Source organism: Protopterus annectens, chromosome 2.part2 (assembly GCF_019279795.1).
Source record: "Protopterus annectens isolate FY-2018-M chromosome 2.part2, PAN1.0, whole genome shotgun sequence".
In the NCBI taxonomy this organism is placed as follows: Eukaryota; Metazoa; Chordata; order Ceratodontiformes; family Protopteridae; genus Protopterus; species Protopterus annectens.
This window is the reverse complement of record NC_056730.1, coordinates 907506332-907523759: the sequence shown is the minus strand read 5'-3', so window position 1 is coordinate 907523759 and position 17428 is coordinate 907506332. Positions and strand designations below refer to the sequence as shown.

General features: G+C 41.4%; 2 protein-coding genes across 9 annotated transcripts in view; one reads left to right on the top strand and one right to left on the bottom strand.

Annotated features, from left to right (window-relative positions):
• The window catches only part of ZFYVE16 (zinc finger FYVE-type containing 16), a 3161611-nt gene that overhangs the window by 2610873 nt on the left and 533310 nt on the right, over positions 1 to 17428 (bottom strand). The window lies entirely within an intron of this gene.
• Positions 1 to 17428, top strand: part of NUDT12 (nudix hydrolase 12) — a 588354-nt gene that overhangs the window by 308141 nt on the left and 262785 nt on the right. The window lies entirely within an intron of this gene.

Sequence of the window (17428 nt, the reverse complement as noted above, 5' to 3'; positions counted from 1 at the left end):
ATATATATATATATATATATATATATATATATATATATATATATATATATATACATACAATTTTTTTACAATTACAGTGATCATAAACATTTTTCATTAATATCAAACTTTTACTTCAAATTGTAATGCCAAAACATTGAGGACCCTTTTATAAACAACTAAAAGTCTTCATGATGAAAAGAAACTCCAAAATCAACATTAGCAACAATAAACTACCATTGCACTGAATCTCACATTTAAAGTGCATTTGACAATGAAGAAGTTGGTTAGTTTTACACTTAATTTTATACCTGCCTGAACTATGGCAATTGTGTGTATGCAGCTACCAGAGACATCATGCAGTGTGCCTCCACACCCACAGTGGGCAAAAAAATCCCTTAAATGTCTGTAGTAGAGGGTAAGTCTGGAAGAAGTGTGCCTCCAGGAAAAAAATAAAAATTTGAAGTGAAATTGTGCATAACACTCATTTTAAGCCAGCCAGAACTGTCTTACTGAAAAAAGTAAACTTAGACAATGTTCTTGTCCTTTAGAGAATTTACTTTGTCTGGCTTTTGATTTTATCATAAATACTCGAATGTTTACCCAGAGTACTTGTCACTGCAATAATGACTTTTACAGGGCCAGATACAGCATAAGGTGACTTAGGCAGTTGCATAGGGCCCAGATGGCTTCAGCATCTTTCTTTTCTAACTCACTGAGGGCTACTGTATGTCAGTCATACAGTTTAATGGTTATGTGGTTCATAGAATACATGTTCATGCAAAACCTGTTGTTCTGTTAAATTTTTAAGTGATTTAAAGTAGACTCCTCTTCTCCGTCTACAGTTTTGCAGAACACTCAGATTTTGCCTTATATATATACTATGCCCTGTGCTTCAGCAAGTCACTTAACCAGACAGTACTTTGGGGCAACTGTACCTTTAGGCTAGGCTTCACAGTGGTCCCAAAGACTGCAAGCCTAGTAACTAACTACCCATGCACCAGAGCAGTTGATTGTAGTAAACAGGAGTATCATCATATAAGCCATGTTTTTTGGATGTGATTCTTGGTTTCCTTGTTCTGTAAAATGCTGACAGTGTGTTTGTATTTAGCTGTGAATAAACTGGACAGCCTGAAGTCTATGAGTTTAATAGCATTATTTTAAAGATGAATATATTTTTGCTTACCTTGTTTTTTTTGCAGGCACATACATGTGAAATACAGTATGTTTGGGCTACAACTATTTTTATTTTACTTAATGCGGAAGACTAAGGCTGTTAGCTTTAAAGAACTGCTTCTTGTAGTACGTGGTTTGATTCCCTCACCCTTCAATTGTCTTCTATGTGACTCTGCCAAGTTACTTCACTACTCAGTGCTCATTACTCATGAGCAGATCGAAGAGGGACATTGTCTCCAGTGGGTTGTCACAGGCTGTTAGCAAATGGATTACACATCTATTTTTTAAATTCCTGCAGTCTTCACATAGATGCTAATTAGTACTTCACTATATGCTATTTAAGTATGAATCTCAGCTTGCAGTTTAGTAGGTTGCCAAATGCATTTTTACGAAATATGAGTTTCAAGGGAAGAGATGTTTACAGCTTCTCATGCTAAGTCTGTTTTCACTGCAAGAATGCTTTCTTTAGAAAATGGCTGTTAGTGTTTTTTCTGTAAAATTTAAAATAAAAGGTTAAATGAAACCCATATCACTGTGATAATTGCAAAAAGTTAAAAAATACTATGTATATTAACAGGTTTAGACAGTGTTTATGACAAATGGGGAGAGACAGCCAAGTAATGGGATATTGGTACTGATGGCAGGGACCTGATTCATTACTTTATATAAGGAACCCATTTGTCCACAGTCTGGCTCTGATGACTCTGGAGGTATATGCTGAAACAACACAAGCATTATTATCAATTCAACAAGTAGGTTAGACCTGTGCTGACTCATATCAGATGGGTTAGCTATACTTGATGACAGAGAAGTCAAAAATGAGATGTAGGTGTCCTGACATCATGTAAACACACCCTTCCCAAAAAAAAATAGCATGTTGAATGCAGTAATATTTCTGATTTTTGTATGACTTGTGGCTTGTTGAACAAATGCTGCTGGGCCATTTCTACTGTCTTTGTTTTACTTTATTCATTACACTAAATAATTAATTAATTATTTAATAAGCCTGGGTTGTGTAATTTAGTATTAACATGCTGCATTTTAGCAATATATTTTTTGTAGTACTTTCTTTGCAGCCTCCAGCAACTGCAAAGGGGTTGGCATTTGTCAGGTCATATAGACTCCATTGTTTAGAGTGATAATCAGAACCAGACCAGTTGCCTTAATGGCTAAGGTCTTCATCTTCCATGCACAAGGTACAAGGTTCAATCCTGAACTTCAAGTCAGTGCCTGTTCGGAGTTTGCATGTTCTCCCTGTGTTTCTGTGAGCTTCTCCCACGTCTGAGAAACAACTGACTTTTTCCATCTCAAACTCACCAATGAAAGGATCTGTGGGCAGCAGCACAGACTCTGCAGGGTGACCTATAGGGGAAGAGTTGTACAGACCAACCGCTTTGAATATCTAGTGTGGTGTGCACCATCCAAAAGGGAGGAGAACACAGATTACAGACTACATGCTGTGGCAGGGCTAGCCACTCAATGGTGTAAAATATGGCTCTAGGGGATTTGGTCTTTTTACCTAGTATGAGTATTTGCTGGTAATAAGTGGGTTGAGGACTCGACTGACTCCGACTTATCCCAGGGACGTATGCTAATGGTGGGAGGGGTGTAAGTGCCCCTATTGACCAGTGTGTGCCTGCCAAAAAGCCCAGCAGCCCTGGATCAATAAGTGGATGGTGTCTATTTGCCAAGCCTGGGTTACCACGGATAGCTCCATTGAGCAAAAGCTGGATGTAAAACCAACTTGCCACACATGAACTGAGAATTGCTACACTCAGTGTAGGTTCACTGACAGGACACAGCTTGGAAGTGGATGACCTGATGATACGGAGGAGGCTGGACATCCTATGTATCCAAGAGATGGAGGGGCAGTGCAGTGAAACCAATTGACTTGAGATCCAGAGTCTACTACTCAGGAGAATGACAGGTTGGAAATGGTGTGGGAATTGAGTTGAGAGAGAGACTTCAGAAGGCAGTGAGGGATCAGAATTAGTGACAGACTCATAGCAATCAGGTTTCAGTGTAATGATAGGGCAGTATTCATAATCTCAGCCTATGCCCCATAGCAGTGTTGTGATAGTGAGGAAAAGAGTGCATTCAGACAACAGTTGCAAGACCCTCTAGATAAAGCAGGACAACATGAGTTGGTGTTGATAATGGGTGACTTGAATGCACATATCAGGACAGTTAGAACAGGATATGAGGACTGCTTGGGTCCACATGGGTGGGGCAACAGGAATAAAGGAGAGGCCATTTTAGACTTTTGTATGGCAAACAGCTTGATAGTAGCCAACACATGGTTCAGAAAGAGAGACAGTCACAAGATCATATATGAGTGGCCAACATGCAACTCAGGTAGACTTCCTCCTAGTAAGGAAAGGGCACTGGGGTAGAATAATGATTGCAAAGTCATGCCCAGTAAAGCAGTTGGCCCACAGTATAAACCACTGCAAGCAGTGGTCAGTAAAGGCTCTAAGGTCAACAGAGCCAAGGCTGAAAACCTAGAAGGTGACTGGAGAGAAAGTGCAGCATTTCAAGGAATTACTCGGGGCTGTAGTACCCCAAGAAGAGGAGGAAACAGGTGGGGCTGAAGAATGGCGGGGCCCTGAAACAGCATGTGTGAGGACTATAGAACAGATATGTGGCCGAGCCAGGTTTGGAATTAAGATACATAAGGAAAGCTGGTGGTGGAATGCAGAAGTCCAGGAAGTCATCAAAAGAAAGGAGTGCAGGAAAAAGTGGGAGGTAGAAAAGACTGACCAGGCTAGGAAGGAATACTGGTTGGCTAACAAAGAAGCTAAGAAAGGAGTTGCAATAGCAAAGAATAGGTCATCAGAGGTAATCTACCAGCTTCTGGAAAGTGACTTAGTAGGTGGCACAAATAAACTATATCAGGTTGCAAGACAATTGATAAATGTATATGCAGAGCATTAGAAAGTAAGATGGAAGTTGAGTAGTTCGGATTCAGATTAGGACGCAGCACAACTGACCTGATGTTTGCAGTGAGATAGATAATTGAGAAGAAGCTAGAGATGAGGAAAGAGTCCAACTGGGCATTCCTAGACTTGGAGACTTCTAGAAAGCATACAACAAGGTCCAAAGAAAGCTGATGTGGGCAGTACTGCGGTGGTTCAAAGTCCCAGAAACATTGGTAGAATTAGTGTAGGCTATTATCAAGAACCCAAAGACTCAAGTACAAACAGTGTTTTGTTTCACAGAGGGGAATCCCAGTGGAAGTGGGTGTGCATCAAGGTTCAGCTCTGAGCCCACTGCTCTTCATACTGGTGATGGACTGCAGACTATATTAGCAAGCAGGTCAGAGGAGACAGATCAACAAAATTGCTGTATGCAGACAATGTGGCATTACAGGCAGACTCTGAGCAAGAACGTCGGCAAAGGATAGGGGAATGCAATGCAAAACTGAAGGAACATGGGATGAAACTAAGCACAGATAAGACAGTGGTAATGACAGCAAATTGGGGAAATCAGAAGAAGCTGAGAATTGAGATAGAAGGGAAGATAGTGAAACAGGTTAATAGCTTCAAGTATCTGTGAGGAGTGGTTGAGTAAAAGGGAAGTCTGAATGAAGAGGTCAAAAAATATAATCAGAGGGGCTGCAGACAACTGGCATAGAGTCTCAAATGTAGTGTATGACAGAAGAATGCCAAATAAGCTAAAAAGTAAGGTATACAAGACTGTGGTGCAACCAGTATTACTGTATGGTACACAAACATGGACAATAAAGGCAGAGCAGATGAGGACACTAGAAGTGAAGGAGGTGAATTGAATGAAATGGGTGGTAGGATGCACACTGTGAGACAGACGAAGAAATGAGGACATAAGAGCAGAAGCCAAAGTAGCCCCAATTGCAGAAAAGATCAAAGAGAACAGATTACAGTGGTTTGTTTCAGATACATGCAAAAAAAGCAGAAGACAATCTAGTGAAGAAGATTTGGGACAGGCAGGAAGAAGGTAAGAGGAAAGGAGAATGTCCAGCAAAGAGGTGGATGGGTTGTCTGAGAGAATATCTGCGACAGTCAGGCATGAGTGATGAAAAGGGCATTAGTGTGGCATTGAATCGAGGGAGATGGTGACAATTAACATGATACCCTGACCCCATGTAGAAAAATGGGAAAACGGGGTTGATGATGATGATGAATCGAAACCATCTTTTCTTAGGCATTCATCAAGTTGTCAGAGTTGTATATTATTGTGATACAGTTGGCTTCTCTACAAGATTGTAAAAGATTTAAGCATTTAGTTAAAAACTGTTACTCTCTCAGTTAGCACAGAGGACTAAAGCTCTGGTTTGTTAATGAGCTGCTTCCTGTAACGAGGGTGCTGGGTTTGAATCTTTCCGCCATCATTTATCTACTGTGTGACTTTGAGCAAGTCACTTAACTAGACAGTGTTTTTGAACAATTGGCTAGACTACTTAATGTCTTCAGGACTGCATACTTAGTAACTATGAACCTGTTGTCTTTGTTTGCCAGCCATTAGCTATTGCATAGCTGATCCGGTTCAGGAAATGTTACTGCAATATCACCACCACACCAATTTTTAATGTAATGTAGGCAATTTGTTCTTCAAGGGCAGCAGGCACTGCATTTGTTAATGAAGTACTGAAATGCAAAGTTAATTTGCCAACAACAACCTCTGCATTAGTAATAGTTCTCTTTAATGTGGAATTATTTAGATGACTTTTACATCTACAGAGACTGTGCATGTTGACTTAGCACATGCTGTCAGGTGGTTAATATTTCTTATGCTCTCATAAGTACTCTTCTGTTTAAACTGTGCTGCACATGGCTAGATCTTATGGTCTGATGATCATGATTATTGTACAATTTCATGTAGTTCATCCAAAGTTACCAATGAAGTATGTGTAATTTATTTCATCATAACAATATTTATGTATTTATTTTTATTTAACATGTAACAAAAAATAAAGTAATCCAGCCAAGAATCCAAAAGTAGGAGGCAGAAGTGAAACCAAGATTCTTTTTTTCCACAAGTGCTTTCATCCGAATTTCATGGACTTCATCAGAAAAAAAAAGCCCATGTAATTTGGAGGAAAGCACTCATTGTTGTGGAATAAAAGAATCTGGGTTTTACTTCTGCCTCCTTCTGTTGGATTCTTTATTTAAAATTTGTTGACTGGGAAAATCCAACTAGGGCAGAGCCTATTTTCAGCAGAGGCCCAGGTTGAAACTCTCCAGATGCATGTCTTTGGAATGAGGTCTTGGAATGAGGTAGGAAACTGGAGCACCCGGAGGAAACAGACAAGAATGTAGGGAGGACATGCAGACTCTGCACAGAAGGCAAAGGCATCACAGCTGAGAATCAAACCGGAGAACGTCTTGCTGTGAGGTGACAACGTTAACCATTCCACCACTGCGCCACGTGGTACATAGAGAGTAGATAGTCAACAAAGTGATTATCACTGTTGCTGAGGACAGGGAGGCCATCTGGAGAAGAAAGTACCTTACACCCTTCTCATCTGGTCATTTTTAAGCAGTCTTTAATCAGCTTTGCAGGAGTAGCGTGCATATGTGTGTGCAAATTACGTTGAAATACTTTGGCTAATATGTGTATGTGTGAAACAAATTTGAAATATGTGACTTTGATCATTATTATTGTTATTCATTTTTTGACACAGACATCCAAGAAGGGTGTAGTCAATGATGTAATTAACTGCTAGGTTTGGGGATGTCTGTGGATATAGAAGTATGAATAATCAGCCACTCACCAGATGCATTTTTAATGAATATGACTTTCAAGGGAAGAGAGGTTTATTGTTGCTTATGCTAAGTCTGTTTTCATTGTGAGAATGTTTTGTTTAACCAATGGTCATCAGTGTTTGTGCTATACAATTTGAAATAAAGGTTTTAAGTCAAATCTCTGTAATCATTGTACAAGTAAAGAGGAAAATACTGTGCATGCTGACAGGTTTGAACGGTGTTTAAGTAATTGGGAGAGACAGCAAGTAATGGGACACTGTAATGGCTCTGTGTGTGGGGGGGTGGTACTGGTCCATTACCCTGCCTAGGCCCCATTTGACAATGATCCAGCACTGCTTTTATATATGAAAAAAATTATTCCAGAAAATCTGTCATTTCTGGGAAATTAAAAATAATAAAGACAAGTCATGACTCTCCAGACTGATGCCCTGTAATGTACTGTTGGTGACCTGTTTACCAAACCCAAATCTCAAAGGAGATGAGAAATTGTTGGTGTATGTGGACAGTGTCCTATGCCCCTCCAGACGATAAAGTCCTAGAATTTTCTAAAGGTGATGTTTACTGGAACTGCACCACAAAGAAGAAGAGAAATTGACAGAGCAGGCATCAATGCTCACAGAAAATGAACTGTGCTTTGACAAGACTTTAAATATCTGTGAGGTAGAAAGGTGAAAGCAGAGCCATAATACTGATGATAAACTCTCAGCATCAGCCCCACCCTGTTAGCAAACATACCAACCACCACATGTACAAATACTCTGAAGTCTAGACCCACAAAAGTTTCAGGTCTGTCTGAAAACAACATAAACAATAAATCCAGAACCTTACTTCATATACAACACACTGAACATGCTTCTCATTTACCACAAAGTAGCACGCATACAATGTCACCATACCATACGTGTAGTGAGCCCATGGCAAGAAAATATCCAGACTCAAAACCTCATAAGGCAGAGACTGTGACATTTCATTGCATGGCAGCATAGTATACAGGTAATGAAAAGGGACTCAAAATGCTGTGACTTAGGTCTAGTTGTAGCTGCAGTAGTACATTGTCTGATTCCATGTGTCTCACACATTAAATGCACTGTTCAAATAAAAAAAAAGTTTAATCTTTAGAAAATGTATTTCTCTAAAGCTCATTTGGATATCATTCTTAGGATAGGATTTCCTAAAACATATGAGGAATCCATTAATCTGTCTGCAGCACTATTTATGGGGTTGTTTAAGGCCTGCTTGTACAATTGACTTGACACATAAGTTTAGTTTGGTGTTTTGTTTTTTAATATTCCACATATTTAGATTAGATACCTGTAGGTGTTGCATAAAATAGTATATTTAATTACTCATATGAACAACCTTTGCCATTCTTAAGTGCTTTGCAACATAACACAGCATTCATTATACATAAATAAGAACACTTCTGTGTCCAATATCTGCTGAATCACTAAGTCATTGTTGTGGAAGTGGCACTAATAAAATTAACCAAATTGCATTAAACACTATAATGTATTTAGTCATTCAGTCCAAGAACAATAAATACATCATGGCACTACATGAATCACATGAAGAACGTGTTATTCAGACCTGTGGCATGTTCCCCACAGGTAAACCTATAATTAGCTAGTATAAAAACACCTGTAGACACTGTAATAATAAAACCCTATAAAAGGGCACAATAACACTGCCCTATAGGTGGCTGAAAACCAAAAGGACTAAGTAGCTTGAGAGGGGCTAAGTGAATGGTGCAGTAAATATTTAAACAAGCCAAGGAACAATGAGGGTTTATAGTAACAACTACTAGGAAAAAAGCACATGCATGCACACATACACTTCTATCTTAACATGCTGCATACATGCTCTATGTAAGGTATTTTTGTTTGTTGTTGTTTTTTTTTTTTTTTTTTTTTTTTTACTGTTCAGGCCAAATTATATACAAACTACTCAGGAGGGAAAAGTTGAATTTGTGCCTGAAAGCAAAAGATGTCAGGAATTCTGTAATTTCATATACCTGCTTACTTTAAATGAGAAAATTCTCAGCCTATGTCATGAAACAGAAGGTGTGATCAAAGGCCATAATTACATCCTCTGTGCTAGCTCTATCAGTTACTTCAGAGAATTAAACCTCTGAACTATTAATAAGCTGATACCTGTAGCCTCTAGTATATGTTTCGATTCCTGCCACCTCTGTTTGTCTCCCTTGTGACTTTGATCAAATCACTTAACTATAAAGTACTCCCAAGTTGTCCATGAAAAGAGAACTCCCCCCCTAAAGGACCAATCACAATACTAGTAGATTGCCAGGCACCCAGTATTACTGCTGCACAGGTTAAAACAGCACTGTCCAAGGCCAGTAATACAGCTTCTATGGGACCTGACACTATCTCTGGCTGTGTTCTACATGAACTACAGAGTGAACTGGCACCACACCTGTGTGCCTTGTTCAATCACAGCCTCACCTCAGGCTTTGTCCCTACCGAATGGCACACTGCTACAGTCATCCCTCTCCACAAAGGAGGAGCGACTACAGACCCTGGGAACTATCGCCCCATTAGCCTGACAAGTCTGATATGGAAAGCTATGGAACGCATCATCATGGACCTAATAAACAAGGATGTGGGGAATCTCCAAACTCTGGATCCCACACAGTTTGGTATTGTGAAGGGTAGATCATGACTGGTCAACCTGGTCGACTTCTTTGAGTCAGTCACCAGAGCTGTGGAGGAGGGCAAGGTAATTCATACAGCCTACCTTTATCTGACCAAGGCCTTTGATACCATTCCCCACTCAGGAATCATAAAAAACTAAATGAAAACTCCAGCCAAGCTAGAACTTCCAATGAGTGACCTCCCAAACCTCCGATTCTGATTCTGATTGCCCATGACTTTTACATTTGAATCGCCATATAGATGAAACACCTGATGTTCATAAGGGTCATTTGCATATGTCCCATGTGCCTCTGTTACAGGAGGTTTGGGAGGTCACTCATTGGAAGTTCTAGCTTGGTTGGAGTTTTCATTTAGTTTTTTCTGATTGGCCACTCAGGAATAATAGAAAAACTCACTAACCTAGGCATCAACCCCTATATCACTAGGTGAGTTGCAAACTGGCTCACAGATAGAACCCACAATGTGAAAGTAGCTGGCTCCAAGTCAAACTGCCGACCAGTCATCAGTGAAGTCCCACAGGGTTCTGTCCTGGGTCCTGTTCTGTTTGGTATCTACTTCTGTGAAGTCCAGGTCAACACAAAGGGACGCTGGCTGACAACGTTCTCAGACGATTGCAAGTTGGGAGCTATTATTAACTCCCCAAGTGATGTTGACATCCTGCAGAAGGGCCTCACTGAGACCAACAACTGGTGTCAGAACCATGGCCTTAAGCTCAATGCCAAAAAATGTGTCGTCATCCCCTTTGGGAAAAACTCAGTTCCCATGAATTACCAGATCGATGGTAGTCCACTGAACACAGAAGGCGTTATAAGAGATCTGGGAACACAGGTTGACAGCAACCTCTCTTTTGACTACCACATTGCCACTGTGGTCAGAAAGTCCATCTATGTGGCACATCTCATTACTTAGGGTTTTGCATCCAGGAAGAAAGAGGTCACTGTCTCCCTCTACTCTTCCCTCATTAGGTCAGTCATCGAGTACAATGCCCCATTTGGCATGTACCTCACTAGACATGTGCAACAACTGGAGAGGCCGCAAAAGTGCCTCACAAAGATGATCCTAGGCCTTAAACAGTTGTCCTATATGGACAGACTCAAAAAACTCCAACTATTCTCTGTCGCACATCGCCTACTTAGAGGCGATCTGTGCTTGACTTACAAAGTCATGTCTGACCCAGCTCTGTTAGAAATGCTACATCTAAAGAAATCCCAATCCCTCCGCACCACACTCTCCAGAGACCTCAACCTCATTACCACAATCAACAGAACATGCTGGTGGGACAGGTTCATAACCCAGAGACTGCCCATGCTATGAAACAGACTTCCCATAAATGTCAAACAGAGCACCTCACTGGCCCTCTTCAAGAGAAATCTTGATGAGTGGATGGGAAATAGAAAATTCACCCCGAGGATCACTCCAGTGGCTCTACTCGGCAGTGGCACTGGGAACTAATGTCGAGTGGCACGATGCCAGGGTAATCCTATGGGCTTGGCTTGTAAAGGCTCCAGGGCCATTAGCCTAGTACATACCTATGAACATATCTGAACATGGGCTTCTCTAGTTAACAAATATATTAAAAAATAGATGTCGAACACAGATGTATTAAATAAGTTCATTGTAAATCCATGTCAGAGCTATTAGTATCAGAGTGAAAGTGGTGGCTAGTTTAATGGTATTCTGTCAGAGAGACCTCATGATTAAATATCTGAAGGGCAAATATTTTGCACTGTCTAAATCACTAGATCTTTTCCCTCACTGTCAAAAACAATTAAATGGCAGGTCCATGCAGAGTTTAGTTTTGTCTGCAGCACTTCAGATGATCAAAATTTAATATGGTTTGTGCAACAATATTTTTTGCAAGGTTACAAAACAAAAAGACTGTCAGTGCCCTTTTATATGTGGCTTGGCAAAAGTAAATGCAGAGATAAGATGATCAGCTTTAACAATTGGCTTAAACACTGGTGTCATTCAAAGGGGATCCAGTGTCTGTCTGCCTGGGATGACATGCTGGACAAGCCACGCTGCTTCGCAAGGGATGGCTTGCACCTGTCACCCCTGGGATTCCGGATATTGGCAAAGGCTCTTGCCACCCCCATAGTGCCTTTTTTAGGCAAGGCTCAAATTCTAAACCTACCACCCTAGAACACAAAAAAGGAAAAAAACTAAGGGTAATGCTGCTCAATGCCAGAAGTCTGAATCTCAAAATGCACGCACTCGAGGCCCTTCTCAGTATGGAGAACATCGATGTCTGTGCTGTGACAGAAACCTGGTTCAAGGCTCCTGAGAGCACCCCAGCACTATCAGGTTTTACCTCATATCATGCGTTCCGGCCCCAAAATCCGGACAATACCAAGAAAGGAGGGGGGGGTATCCATATTCATCAAGGACACCCACACCTCAAGACTAGTGGCAACGCACGATGCATCGGAGACCATCCAGGTGCAATTAACCATAGGCAAGACTGCTCTGCAAATTGTAGCATGTTACAGGCCACCCTCACAAACTCAGGAACCTCACATGGCCTTCCTGAAAACACTAGAGGATAAATGTATCACCAAACACCATCATACTAGGTGACTTCAATTACCCTAATATAGACTGGGAACACTACTCAAGCCCAAACACCCTAGCCCAAAAGTTCCTGGAATTCATAAACTCAAATGCCATGGAACAACTAGTTACCATTCCCACAAGAGGAGATAACATACTTGACCTCATCATCACGAACATGGGAGCACAATGTTCAACACCGGAAGTATACCCCTCACTGGTGAGATCAGATCACAAACTAATCTCGCTGGAGGTCCTCATCCCACCCCACCTGAAATAAAAAGACCACAGTAAAGAACTTCTCGAAGCCGACTTCAAACTTCTAAAGACTAGGGTGGTCCCCTTTAAGGCCCCGAGCCGGCGGAAAACAGTACACAAGCCGCTGAATCACTTACAAATGCCTTCTACCAGCACCTGCAGGACTGCATGGATAAGGCAATCCCAAGCTAAACAAAGACTCTTTGTACCAAAGGCAAGCGTCCAGTCTGGTGGACCCCAGCCATAAACAAACTCTACAACAAAAGGAGGAAGCTACTACAAGATAGAGCAAAATCCTTAAAAGGTAAGACACCCTTGATCACTATAAGTAAAAACTAAGAGCTCTCATAAAATCATCCAAAGCAATTTTGAGAGAAAAATAGCTAAAGACTCAAAAGACAATCATAAGGCCTTCTTTAGCTATGTTAGAAACCTGGGAGGAAACTCCCAGATATGCTCAGAACTAGTTCAAAATGATGTGAAGATTACTGATCCTACAGACATTGCCAACATACTGGCTGACAGGTTCAGTGCAAACTTCTCCCCTCCCCAAAAGGAGAGATATCTATACCAAACGATTGCAGCCCCCAAACATCTCCAACGCCCAAGTGAGAACTGCTCTCTCCAAAGCAAAAAACACAGCATCCATGGGACCTGATGGTGTCCCCGGCTGTGTGCTCCACGAACTCAATGAGGAATTAAACCCACAGCTAGGACAGCTGTTTAATCAAAGTCTTACCTCTGGATACGCACTCCAGGAGTGGCGCACTGCAACTGTGGTCCCACTCCACAAAGGCGGTGCCTCCACCGACCCTGGAAATTACCGCCCCATTAGCTTGACAAGCCTTATCTGCAAAGCCATGGAGAGGATCATAATGGACCTCATAAATAAAGACATAGGGAATTTGCAGACTTTGGATCCAACCCAGTTTGGCTTTGTCAAAGGCAGATCATGCCTTTTAAACTTGGTTGACTTTTTGAAACGGTCACCAAAGCCATTGATGAGGGAAAGGCAGTCCATACAGCCTACCTCGATCTGGCGAAGGCCTTTGATACAATACCCCACTCGGGTATCATTGAAAAACTCATCAGCTTAAATATTAACCCATACATCACAAGATGGGTTGCAAACTGGCTGAGTGACAGAACCCACAGGGTCAGAGTTGCTGGCGCCATGTCAGACTCAAAGCCTGTCACAAGTGGTGTCCCACAGGGCTCAGTCCTGGGCCCACTCTTGTTTGGCATCTACTTCTCCGAAGTACAAGCAAACACAGGAGGGTTATGGCTGACAAAGTTTGCAGATGACTGCAAACTAGGTGCCATAGTAGAAAACACATCTGACAGAGATATCCTTCAGAAGGGTCTCACAGAAACGGATAACTGGTGCCAGAGCCATGGCCTAAAGTTAAGTGCCAAAAAATGTATAGTCATACCCTTCGGGAAAAACAAGGTTACCCCTAGCTACCAAATAGGTGGCAATCCACTGAGCACAGAAGAAGTTATCAGGGACCTGGGGACCCAGGTTGATAGTAGTCTGTCATTCGACACCCATGTAGCTAAAGTAGTTAGGAAGACCTTCTACATTGCCCACCTTATCATGAAGGGATTCTCATCTAGATCAAGGGAGGTCATTGTCTCTCTCTACTCATCACTCATCAGACCAATGATTGAGTACAATGCCCCATTCGGAATGTATCTGACCCGACACTTGCAGCAGCTGGAGAGGCCACAAAAGTTCCTCACCAAAAGGATAAAGGGTCTCAAAAATCTGTCCTATGCTGCCCGACTGAAAGAACTCCAGCTCTATTCAGTCGCTTACCGCTTGCTCAGAGGTGACCTTTGCCTAACATACAAGGCCATGTCAAACCCAGATTTGATGAATATGCTTCACCTCAAAAAATCTAGATCCATCAGAGCCACAAGGGCGGGAGACTTAAACCTCGACACGGCTATTAATAGGACGTGCTGGAGGGATAGATTCATCTCCCAAAGACTCCCTATGCTGTGGAACAAAATCCCGGTATATGTGAGGCAGAGCACCTCGCTGGCCTTGTTCAAGAGAAATCTTGACCAATGGATGGGAGATCGCAGATATACCCCAGGGATTACCTCAGTGTCACTGCTCGACAGAGGCACAGCAAAATAATGGGTATAGTTCCCCATACTAAAGGGGTGGCGTACGCCACAAAACGATGGGCTAGGCTTGTAAATGCCCTCGGGCAGATAGCCTAGTATGAACCTATGAACCTATGAACCTATGATATATTCCCCCAAAAAAGAAAAGTGTAATTTCTGCATCTGTTTTGTCATATTCTATAGACATTCTATGTTTGCTCTATATCTTGGAAAGAAAGTGATACAAATCAGATTATCATTCTTGTATTCATGTTCATGTATTGTACCCTCAGAAATTCCTTTAAACCAGCAAAAGACATTTAAGGAGACAAAGTGGGAGACTAGAATCTATCAAGAGAGTCAGCTGGAAAAAAAACTGTTCTTTCTCAAAAGTGATGAATTTTAGTATCAAACAACAAGGAAGTGCAGCTACATCACAAAACTAAAATGTGGTAACATTCATGGCAAAGCTAAATATGCAGCAAAACTGACAAATCTCATGACTACCAAGACAAGCAAGCTCTGATCAGTTAGTGTCATCTTAACTACCCCTGTGTGCTCTAAATTATGAAACCCAAAGGTTCACATAGCTGCATAAGAACAGTAGCTCCTGCTGCCACCTCTACCCCTGCAACAAAACAGAAGTACTGACAAGTACACATTTATTATTTATTTAAGATTTGTTTAACGGGAAAGTCCGACTTGGAACAAGGCCCATTTTCAGCGGTGGCCTGGGGAAAAATGCTCCAGACACGTCTTTGAAATGTGGGAGGGAAACCCAAACACATGCAGGGAGGACATGCAGACTCTGCACAGAAGGCACCCCAGCCAAGAATCGAAGCGGAAAACCTCTTACTGTGAGGCGCCAACACAACCGCTTCACCACTGCTACCATCCCATTCCAGTTTATGTTGAAGAAACGCTACACATATTGAACTGATCAGTATATACAAATAAGAAGATATCATGACAGATGACTACATTCTGCCCAGTCTTTACAAATAGCAAAGGCATTGTGGAGGTCAAAGTTGCCAAATATGCACCAAAATAACTACTAAGGCGATATATACATCCATCCACAGCCCCTTTTTCCCACTGTTGCACATTGAATGTCACTTGAACAATGACAATCATCTGCAGCCAAGGTTTACACCACCGGGCAATATACTTATTATGTTGATATGGGGTTATACCAGAAAACACACATCCACAATCAGCAAACCACAAAACAAGTGTAGTATCTGTTATCCTGCAGCAGAGGCCACCGTTCCCACATCAGTCCACAGCCCCTGTACAAAGTGCAGTCAGGGGTAAGACAAAAAAACAAATAAATCCAGCTAGTAATCAGACCAATAATCTGCATTTGTGTATGTTATGGGTGCAGCTCACAGGATGCTACCCTGGCTCCTTGTAATTTCATCTGTGTAAACAGTTTAAATAAAAATGTATTATTTTTTAAACAATACCTATTTTGTTGCTACCAACCACTGACCATAGCAGGTAAATCAAGGAAGGCTAAACAATATTGCAATAAACTGTAGTACCTACATGCCTGAACTTGAGGCAGTGATCCTTTGCTCAGTCTTGAGAAGTCGTAAGTCCTGCACGCAATTGAGACGTCTGAAGCAGTATCGCTCATGGAGGGTAGAGGATTGGGAATGGATGGGAAAATAGTCGTGTAAGTGCAATGTAAGGAAGAACGTAACATGTTTTTAAAAATGAAGGACTGTGAACCATTTTTATTTTTAAACAGTCTCAAAGTAAAAAAAAGTTTCAAAAATTACTGTAATAAACTACTCATTTCCTGCCTGTATTTATGGAAAAGTTCAGAATGTGAAATCTTCAAGTAGGTGAACCAGATATATACATAGAAGATAGTAGTTTATAGCAATGTAAGTGAATGATGACACCATTTTTTTTATTTATTTACTATACTAATTCACAATCATGAAATTTTGCAGCTATGACTGTGCAGTAGTAACTTGTACAGAACACACTTTATAATGGTGTGAAGGATGGTGCTGGCATCACTGAAGGGGCCCCATACTAGAACTGGGCCCAAGGCAGGTGCCTAGAGATCCTTGTGCTAGATCCAGCTATGATGTCTCATGAGGAGGTAAGTTTTCCTGGAGCAAAAAAAAAAAACAGTAGAATGTATTCAAACAGAAGACGGGAAAAAACAGATGCTATACCTAGCAGAGGGAAAACAAGGGTGAATGGCAACTTTTTTATACATTATTATATAATGAAATGATTCTAAGAAAGAAGAGTTGAGAGCTGCAAGCAGTAATGCAGGAAGGGGAAGGATGGACATTTTTGATACCATTTAAATGTGGGCCAGTGATGAGGGGAGGGGACATGGAAGTGCCAAGGTACAAATTAGTAAGGAAAGGCTGAGGTGGAGGAGAAAAAGGGGCAACACCACATAATGCTGCCATAAAATGCTAGGTTAGAGAGGAAGAAGAGGATCATCAACCCAAAAAGGGGATGACAGAATGGAGAGAGGCAAAACAGGAAAGAGACGGAATACTGATGGACAAATACAGTGGATGAAAGCGAAAGCAGAGGAGTAAGAGAAAGAGAAAGCTGTACAAATGGGGTATCTGACTATGAACTGAGTAAATTGGGAGTAGTAGAGTTCCAACATAGAAAGAGAGCGAACACTTGTAAGTCTTGGACAAGGAAGGGTTCAACCAGTTGATGCAGACTGCTCCAGAAAGGGTAAGTATCTGGATGTGGTCCTAAACAAAGTAGTGTGGATTAGAGATGTCCATGTAAAAGCTATAATGGTTATGCCACTGTGTCATTTAGAGTGTATGGAGAGGTAATAACCAAGGACAAAAAATATGGTGTGGGTTTTCAGGAATAAATAACTGTGAGCCAGGAGGCAGAGTCAAAGATGAGATAAGGGGCTGGAAGAAGATCATGAAGGGTGAATAA